This window comes from Saimiri boliviensis, chromosome 14 (assembly GCF_048565385.1).
Source record: "Saimiri boliviensis isolate mSaiBol1 chromosome 14, mSaiBol1.pri, whole genome shotgun sequence".
In the NCBI taxonomy this organism is placed as follows: domain Eukaryota; kingdom Metazoa; phylum Chordata; class Mammalia; order Primates; family Cebidae; genus Saimiri; species Saimiri boliviensis.
In genome coordinates this window covers 73,886,428-73,896,670 of record NC_133462.1, presented here as the reverse complement: position 1 = coordinate 73,896,670, position 10,243 = coordinate 73,886,428, and the positions used below count along the sequence as shown (strand labels likewise).

At 36.2% G+C, this 10,243-nt stretch overlaps 1 protein-coding gene and 1 non-coding gene across 6 annotated transcripts in view; one reads left to right on the top strand and one right to left on the bottom strand.

Moving 5' to 3' along the window:
• DISP1 (dispatched RND transporter family member 1) overlaps nucleotides 1–10,243 on the bottom strand; it is a 172,339-nt gene that overhangs the window by 96,696 nt on the left and 65,400 nt on the right. The window lies entirely within an intron of this gene.
• Nucleotides 1,924–2,027, top strand: LOC120361619 (small nucleolar RNA U13). Its single transcript, XR_005577786.1, has one exon. It is a non-coding gene; the product is annotated as a small nucleolar RNA U13 (small nucleolar RNA).

Below are 10,243 nucleotides of genomic sequence, written 5' to 3'. Positions count from 1 at the left end.
TTTAGTGCTAATACTTTGCAACTTAATTTTTTTGAGATGGAGTCTTGGTCCATCACCCAGGCTGAAGTATAATGGTGCAATCTCAGCTCACTGTAATCTCTGATTCCCGGGTTCAAGTGATTCTCCTGCCTCAGCCTCCTGAGCTGGGATTACAGGCATGTGCCATCACACCCAGCTAATTTTTGTATTTTTAGTAGAGACGGGAGTTTCGCCATGCTAGCCAGCCTGGTCTTGAACTCCTGACCTCCAGTGATCCTCCTGCCTCGGCCTCCCAAAGTGTTGAGATTACAGGTGTGAGCCACTGTGCCTGGCCTGCTACTTTTTTTTAAGACATAAAGATAAGTAGTAAAAGCAGAGAGTAAAGAGAAAAAGGAAGCCCATCACAGGTAACATCTTATTGCTAAGCTAATAGAATTATTACAAGGGAAAAATAGTTCAAGTAATTTAGATATTTTATGATTCAACTTCTTTTTAAAATAAACTCTAACTTGGAAGTTCATATTCTAGATCATTTGGGTCTAATAGTACCATCTCTATATTGATACAAACAAGCTAGCATTCTGATATATATAAAAGCTAACAGTCTTATCTATAAAATAAAACTATTTGCTTAATTTGTAAATATTCTATAAAATAATTCAGTCTTAACATCATATTTCATTTCTAACTATTGTATCAGTAAATCTTTAAAGAGAATATAAACAACTACCAAGAGTGCCAAGAAGGTGGGGTACAGGCCGTACTTCTCACATCAAATAAATCTAATTTACTAAGTTTAGTCACTACTGTTTTACTCTAGTCCAAACTTTAAAGTATAATGAGAAGTTTTTTCAAGTACATATTTCTTGATTTTGTTTTCATGTTAGCATTTCTGCTATAAATCCCTAGTCATACAGGTTGAGAGTGCAAATTGCCTCATATCCAAGATCACATCACTGCTTTGGGCAACTATTCTTCATTCTTGCTCCCACGACATCACACGTCAATACTCAGACATGAAAGCACCTCCCTATCACTCTGCCATTTTTCTAGCTCACATTCTTTAGTAAAACCTCAAGTAACCAAATAAGTTCAACAAAAGTTTACTTAAACTTAAGAATGTACTATGATTTGCTTTATTATTCTGCTGGCTAATTCGGCCTGACGATAAACTCAAGTTAAAAAGAAACACTTTGATTAATCCAAGAGTCAACCCCCTACAATTAACCTTTAAGAAACCCATTTAAGAAAAAGATTTCAACAAACAAGGAAACCAAGGCAAATAGAAACAGAGGAGAAAAGCATGAAGAAAGGAAGTAATAGAAGGCAGACAGTAAAGGAAATGTGGAAAAAGGAAAACAGCCACAAGCTGATATCAGGTATCAAGGTGATAAATGTATGACATGCACATCGAATAACGGGAAGAACATAAGCAAAGCAGAAACTAAGGCAATCTGAGGGAAAAGTAGGAAACTGAGGGGAGAGGACAAAATACAACACTGAAAACAGGTAAGTCGGAAGAAAAAGTAGATGATTTATGCTGCAAAGTAATGTGGCTTCTAAAACAATTTAGTGAGAAAAAATACATAAATGGAGCAAATTGCTACTCGATGCAAACCTACAGATTAATTGCAAAGATAGGAAGATACGATTAAGCCCTCTTGCAAGCAGTGGTTATTCTTTAAGTTGCAACTTATTTTTTTTCTTATAACCTCAAAACATTCATTATAATTCTGGACACACAGCAACTCGGTTAAAGCACATTAGTAAGAGCTTATGAAAAATAAACCACTTCTGGGAATTCCAGAGGCAAGAGTCAGATGCCTTTGGCCCATGGTCAAAGATCACATGAGTGGTAGCTGCTGCAATCACATACTCAATTCCTTGCTATTCTTTAAGTTAGCATCCACCATCTCACTCCCTCATTAAAATCATCTCTTCCTAGTCCACTTATAGTACATAAGCAAGATGATTTGGTTTTCATGCTGGTGTATGAAATATGCCTTCCTCAAACCTTGTTACTATGTTGGCACATTATCAGTCTGACATGAAAACAAATGGATGAGGAACAGTGGCTCATGCCAATAACCCTAGTGCTCTGGGAGGCCAAGGCAGGAGGATCACTTGAGGCCAGGAGTTGGAAATCAGTCTTGGAAACATAGCAAGACCCTGTCTCTACAAAAAATACACACACACACACACACACACACACACACACACACACTTAGCTGGATGTAGTGGCATGCACTTGAAGGCTCAGCTATTTGGGAGGCTGAGGCAGGAGGATTCTTTGCATGATCCCTGGAAATTCCTGAGAGTTTGAGGCTGCAGTGATCTTTGATTGCACCACTGCAATCCAGCCTGCACAAAAGAGCAAAACTATGTCTCAAAAGAAAAAAAATATTTAAAAATTTAAAAAATAATCTCTTCCATCTATAAAAGAAAAAAGAAGGGTACTAGAAGGTACCCTTCCTTTAAGAGTTCCTTAACCCTTGCTCTACACAGTTTTATACTTGAAGCAAAGTAAATCCCAACTTATCCCAGTCTCTTTGGTGCAAAGATACCTCTGTTCCCTAGACAATACAAAGTGGAAGCAGCAACAGGCTTTGGTTTACAGAAGATTCTCTCTGGTGCTATGATATCACTTACTTTATACTAATATACAATTGGCCTTCATTCAGTCTAAGGATCAACCAAGGAAGAAAGTGAGAAACAGGTTTTAACTAAAGCTGATATAACACAAAGTGATAGAGCCTTTCAAATTATCTAAGCTAATCATCAGGAAAAAAAAGAAAACACAACTTGAGAATATGGCATTTTACCAAGAAAAGAAAGCCCTGAAGACAATTACTGTGAATTTCTTAAAGATACATATGTTGCTCATTTAAAGAAAACAAATACTAGAGCTTGCCTAGGAAAAAAAAGTCAGCCTGAAAGGATACTATCTCATTTATCTCAATACAGATATCCCAGTGCCTATTAGAAGGATTCCAAAAAGGTTCAAAATAACCTCCCCAGTCACCCTCTTACATAAACCCTGGCCCAACTACCCTCAAAATGAGTCATATACATCAGTGCCTAAATACAATTTGCTCACATTGCTCCTTTTCACTGCACAATCTCCTGTGAGAGTGACAAAGCTGAATCCTAGACATCTCTTCAAGGTACACCTAAATTTCCTTTCCATTGCTTAGACTACTTTGACTCAGAAGTCATTCTCTCTTTTGGTTACCTAACAACTGGGTACTACTGGATATATTGGACATTCGCAGTATCTTAAGAGCTTTTTTTTGTAGTTAAATTAAGGCTATAATTGAACAAATTGTGTTCACGCATTCTCAAAAACAAGAAATGACTACTTACACCTCTAACATTTCAATCAATTTCTCTATATTTTCTAAGCTCACCATACCTTTCCTTTGGGACATTTTTTCCTACTGAGTGCACCATTTAGTATTTGTTTTAGAAAGGTTATGTGAATGGTAAATCCTCTTACACTCTTATTCTACATATTTAAAAATGTCTTAATTTTGCCCTCATTCCTTTTTTTTTTTCTGGAGACAGGGTCTTACTCTGACCCCAGGCTGGAGTGCCATAATGCGATCCATGACTGACTGTAGCCTTGATTTCTCCAGCTCAGGTTCTCCCGCCTCAGCCTTCTGAGTAGCTGGGACTACAGGTACACACCACCACATCTGCTAATTTTTGTATTTTTTATAGAGGCAGGGTACTGCCATGTTACCCAGGCTGGTCTTGAACTCTTGCTCTCAAGCAATCCTTCCACCTTGGTCTCCAAAGTGCTGGAATTACAGGCATCTCAAAAACAAACAAAGAAAAAGAACATCCAACTGCCTTTGATTTAATTATAAATCTCACACAACCTCTTTTTTTAAAAAATGTTCTTTACAGACAGGGTCTCACTCTGTCATCTAGGCTAGAGTGCAGTGGCATGATCATAGCTCATTGTAACTTCAAAACTGTGTTCAAGTGATCCTTCCACACACAACCTCTTTGATTGATAACTTTATCTTCTTTTTTTTTTTTTTTTTTTTTTTTTTTTTTTTTTTTTTTTTTTTTTTTTGAGACGGAGTTTCGCTCTTGTTACCCAGGCTGGAGTGGTGCAATGGCGCGATCTTGGCTCACCGCAACCTCCGCCTCCTGGGCTCGGGCAATTCTCCTGTCTCGGCCTCCTGAGTAGCTGGGATTACAGGCACGCGCCACCATGCCCAGCTAATTTTTTTCTATTTTTAGTAGAGACGGGGTTTCACTATGTTGACCAGGATGGTGTCGATCTCTTGACCTCGTGATCCACCCGCCTCGGCCTCCCAAAGTGCTGGGATTACAGGCTTGAGCCACCGCGCCCGGCGATAACTTTATCTTCTAAGAGACTCAACATACCAAATGAAAGTGTACTGTTATGATTTGAGCCGGTTTTTTTTTTTTTTTTTTTTACCTACTATACACAATAAATTGACTTTGTACTTTCCAGTTACTTTTGGGTAAACTGGTAGAAATGAGTTCTTCCACCTACGAAGCTGAAAGCCTAACATTATTCCACCAAAGCACAAACATCTCTATTTTTTAAAAAACTCTGTATATCCAATGATTAATCATCCCTGCAAAGCCATACTAAATAATCAAATCTTTATTTAATTGTATTTTTTTATTATTATTATTATTATTTTGAGATGGAGTCTTGCTTTGTCACCCAGGCTGGAGAGCAATGGCACAATTACAGCTTACTGCAACCCCTACCTCCCGGGTTCAAGCCATTCTCCTGCCTCAGCCTCCCAGGTAGCTGTGATTACAGGCGTGTGACACTACACCCAGCTAATTTTTGTATGTTTAGTAGAGACGGAGTTATACCATGTTGACCAGGCTGGTTTCAAACTCCTGACCTTGTGATCTGCCCACCTTGACCTTTCAAAGTGCTAGGATTATAGAAGTGAACCACTGTGTCTGGCCATAATCAAATCTTTAAATCATTCTGTTTACAGTTGGAAATAACCTTGGTAGTCATCTTTTCCATAGAATCTTTACTCTCACTGCTTTTACCTGCTACCTGATTTTCCTCCTCCAGCCCAGTCGTTCTTAAATGTTAGCCTAAGGATATTAGAATCCCTTGAAGGGCCCACTAAAACACAGGTTGCTGAGTCTCCCTTCTCTCCACACACTTCAAGAATCTCTGCTCTAGTTTCTTTCTCCTTTTGCTGCATCCTGTTAGAGTTAATAAAACTCATTCTACTTAGACTATCATGACCTAGGGCTCTCATACTAAAGCTAACACTACTGAGTTTAACATGGAAGCCTCTCTGAGAGTCCTCATTTATCCTGAGCTCATCTCTTGGCCAACCTAGCAAACCCATTCACAATTCTTGCCTCCACAACAATCCTGCCTCAGTTCTTCCTCTGCTAGAAGGCTCTCCTTTTCTGCAAACCCATGGCCACTATTTTCTTTATCAGTCCCTATTTATGTACTCATTCATTCATTCAATAAATATTTATGAAGTACTTGGTAGGTGTTAGTCACCATGCTAAGTGGTGTGAAAAAAGACCAAGGTCAACATCTTCCATGATTAACCTTAAATCAACTCCAAACACCTCATGACTCTTACTCAAAATAAATATATTCAAAAATATATTCAAAAATAATATTTACTTTTGCTTTGAAAGTAAATATATTCAAAAATATAATCAAATGACTAGAAATTATTTGTTAAAATATGAGTTTCTGAATAAACTAAAGATAAATTATCCTTTCTAAATTTATGTAAAGTACCATATTAAGAGAAAAGCTGTCAGAAACAAATTTTAGTTTCTTTTTAACATCATGGATACTAATGTACTTGATCTAGACCCCAAGAGATGGTTCTTGGGTCTGAGTAAGAAAGAATTAGATGTGAATCCATAAAGTGAAAGCAATTTTATTAAGAAAGCAAGTTTATTAAGGAATAAAAGAATAGCTACTCCAAAGGCAGAGGAGCCCAGAGGGCTGCTGGTTGCCCCTTTTTATGGTCATTTCTTGATTATATATGAAACAAGTGGTAGATTATTCATGCCTCCCCTCTTTAGACCGTATAAGGCAACTTCCTGATGTTACCATGGCATTTGTAAATGTCATGGTGCTAGTGGGAGTGTAGCAGTGAGGACGACCAGAGGTCACTCTCATTGCCATCTTGGTTTTGGTGGGTTTGGGCCAGCTTCTTTACTCCAGCCTGTTTTATCAGCAAGATCTTTATGACCTGTATCTTTTGCTCACCTCCTGTCTTATCCTGTGACTAAGAATGCCTCAACCTCCTGGGAATGCAGTTCAACAGATGTTAGCCTTATTTTACCCAGCCTCTATTTAAGATGGAGTCGCTCTGGTTCAAACGTCTCTGACAACTTTGTATTCACACTAGAAGTTAAATAGTTTAAACAAGGAAGAAGTACCCCAAAGCACATCAACCTGTTTTTTCCAGGAGTGGAAATAAATATGCCTGAATCTGTTATATTTTCCTTCCTTGTCTTCTTATAACTTAGTATCCATTTTAGAGAGCTCTAAAAATAGTTAAGGGTCTAATAAAGATGCCACTGTATATATGTTGAATATATTTGCAGTATCTTCCTCTCAAGTTTTAAAAAGAGTAATTGCTGGTAATTAGTTGATTCTAAGTAGAAGGAAACAAAAATATTTGCGGGCAGGAAATAAGCCTTCCTTCTTGGTATTTCTGGAGTTTACCTAGCAGGTGCTCAAAAGTTAGATAAATGGATGAAACCACTCACTGTTTGTTAAATTTTTTAGATAACATATTTTTACAGATGGCACTATAGCAATACATAGTTAATGGTAACATTTTATGTACTCAAGTAAATCCTCAAAGTCCTATGAAAATATTTTTAAATTTGCTTTTACTCATGCTTAATTTTTAAATAATATTTATTCATATTCTAGAACAAGCTTGAATGAAGTCATACAAGTTATCCAAGACTAATAACCTCATAGAATAAATGAAATTTATTAATGATAAAGGAAGTTTTCAGATAGACCCAATTAAGTCAATTTTATAATTTTATTAAAGTTTGACAGAAGAGTCCATGTAAGTGCAATAAAGTTTAATGGAAACTCAGTCTGGTACTAAAAGAGTAGGCATTACATGCAATGAAAGTATAAATTATAAATAAGAAATAGTATTATAAGAATTCTGAATTTCCTCAAAATTAGCCAACATATACTTACAATCAAATTTATACATTCAGTTAAGAAGACAGCTACAGTGATGCTATATATTGTTTGTACAGTCTGCATTTGAAAAATGAATTTATTCTTCTAAGCCAAAGTTAATGGCTGTTTGAAAATGAGGCTCATTACATGATTCTGCAAATGTACTCTGTAATAACTAACATTACCACACAGCTGTATAAACATATTTACCATGACATATTCTTTTCCCCCAGGTGTATGTTTTCCATTCTGAGCATTACTAATACACATCTGAGACTAGTCTGATTTAGAACTAACATTTAAGGGAAGAAATTTGTCTTAAGAAATATTTTAACTATTTGTAAAGTATTTTAACCCCAAAACACGTAATACATCATAATCCATCTTACATTTTGTGTTTTTATGCTCCACCTTGTTCTTAAATGGTTTTATGATAGTTACTTTTTCTTATTTTAGATCTGTTAATAATAGAATCCTCACTTAAAAAGTCAATAAAATCAGTCCTGAAATTATCTGATTTGTATTTACCAGCACGCATATTTGCAACATGAGTTTTTATGTCTTTCTAGTAACAAATACAGTTTTTGAAAGTAAATATATACAAAAATATAATCAAATGACTAGAAATTATTTGTTAAAATATGAGTCTCTGAATAAACTAAAGATAAATTATCCTTTCTAAATTTATGTAAAGTATCATATTAAGAGAAACGCTGTCAGAAACAAACTTTAGTTTCTTTCTAACATCATGAATACTAATGTACTAAATGCTACTGAAAACATCTATAAATATGTTCCTATATAAATAACACCTTTGGTATAGTTCAGAACAAATGGCTTAGTAACGACTTATGATGTAATAGTGAAGACTGAATTACTACTTAAGAGCAGAGGCTTAGGAAGCTCACACAAATTTTCTGTCTAACAAGTAATTCAGACAGTCTTGGAGATTATCTTTTAATTCTGGAAATATAAACTACATTAAAAACCTCACATTGGCAGGCACTGGTTTTAAAAGATGTCTAAACCTTTACATAATAGACAGGAGAGTACCTTTTCAGCTTTTGTCCAATATCTATTAGCTTCACCTTTCCCGACTAGGGAAATTAATAAGAAGACTATTTTTCTTTTCCATAAAAGGAATTTGAGTGGTAGGAGTACACAATTCATATGCTAGGTTTTATTTGATCTAAGTAAGGATGACACACAAACACCAAAGCAGATTAAAATAAAAATAAAATGTATTTAAGCACAAATGTAATGTTTATGCACTCTTGCCTCCTTCTGAAGAAACACCTAAACATAAGTCTTCCAATGCACACAGGTAGTTCTCTTCCCTAGCCTCTGAGCAAACATCTCAGAAACTGGGAATGGCTTAGGTATCTCCTATATAAAGAATTTAGACTACTAATCTTTACTATACTTGGAAGGCAATGTCAAATATCTATGATACCATCTAATTTTACATAGTGTAGATTAAGGTCACACTGCATCTAAAGTTCTTAAACAGTGATCACAAACTCAGCTTAAACAACATGAGCTCTTTACAAACAGTCTGCCTAGCTTTCAGTTTTCCCTCTCATTGCAAAGGAAAAAAAAATAGGCAATTTGTTATATTAAAACAGATATCCCAAGTTATTCAATATCCTAGTAAATATATTTACATTTATAAATTTAATACTTACTTTTTATAATACTTATTGAGACATACCAAAATACCCATTTCTTTGCTCATTTTGATTCTTGTATCTCACACTTTCCTTCTGGGTTAAATTTCCTTTTAATGAAGTACATGCTTTTATAGTATTTCTGACAAAAATCTATGAGTACTGGCCAGTGGCTCATGCTCATTAATCCCTGCACTTTGGGAGGCCAAGGCGGGTGGATCACTGGAGGTCAGGAGTTCCAGACCAGTCTGGCCAATATGGTGAAACCCTGTCTTTACTAAAAATACAAAAATTAGCCAACAAAAATCTATGACTACTGGCCAGTGGCTCATGCTCATTAATCCCTGCACTTTGGGAGGCCAAGGCGGGTGGATGACTGGAGGTCAGGAGTTCCAGACCAGTCTGGCCAATATGGTGAAACCCTGTCTCTAGTAAAAATACAAAAATTAGCCAGGTGTGGTGGTGGATGCCTGTAATCCCAGCTACTCAGGAAGCTGAGGCATGAGAATTACTTGAACCCAGGAGGTGGAGGTTGCACTAAGCAGAGATTATGCCACTGCACCTCAGCAGAGATCGTGCCACTGCACACTAGCCCAGGAGACATAGTGAGTGAAATGCCGTCTCAAAAACAATAAAAAACAAAAAAAAAAATCAGTAAGTATTATACACCCTCAGTCTCAGCAGGTCCCCAAATATCTTTTTTTTTTTCACTCTTACTCTTAAATTATTTCCCTCAGTACTTTAAAGATATTATTCCATTGTCTTCTGTCATCTATTAGAAGTCCATTGTCAATCTTCATTTTCATTCTTGGTAGAAAAACCTCTTTTATCTCTAGTCACTGCTAATACTTTCTTTTTTTCTTTCAGATATCACCATTTCTTGGCTCCTCAAACCTGTCACAAATCCTTCATCTTCAAGTTTGGCTCATTACCTACTTCACTAAGAATACAGTAAGAATATACAAGCAATCAGAAGAGAGCTTCCACAACTTATCACCATCAGCACTATTCACCTACCAGCATCTGTTCGTAGGTTAGTTTTCTGCAATCCTGCATGTTTTTAGAGATAAACTGTCCTCACTTCTAAGAATAATCCCTCCATTTGTGTACTGTATTTCACTCCTCTCATCTACTCAAGAAGACCATCAAATAATTCTCGTTTTTCTCATTCTCCGTCTCTGTTGGATCACTCCCAACAGCATACAAATACGCTTTTATTTTTCCCATTTTAAAAATAACATAAAACAAGTAAAATACCTTTCTCAGTCCTACAGCTCCCTAGAAATAGTAGATAGATTTCCCCACAACGTACCTAACTTTAGCTCCTGCTCATCACTCTGTTCATGTATTAATAAAGATAACAGTTAACTTGATGGGGATCATACTGCAATCA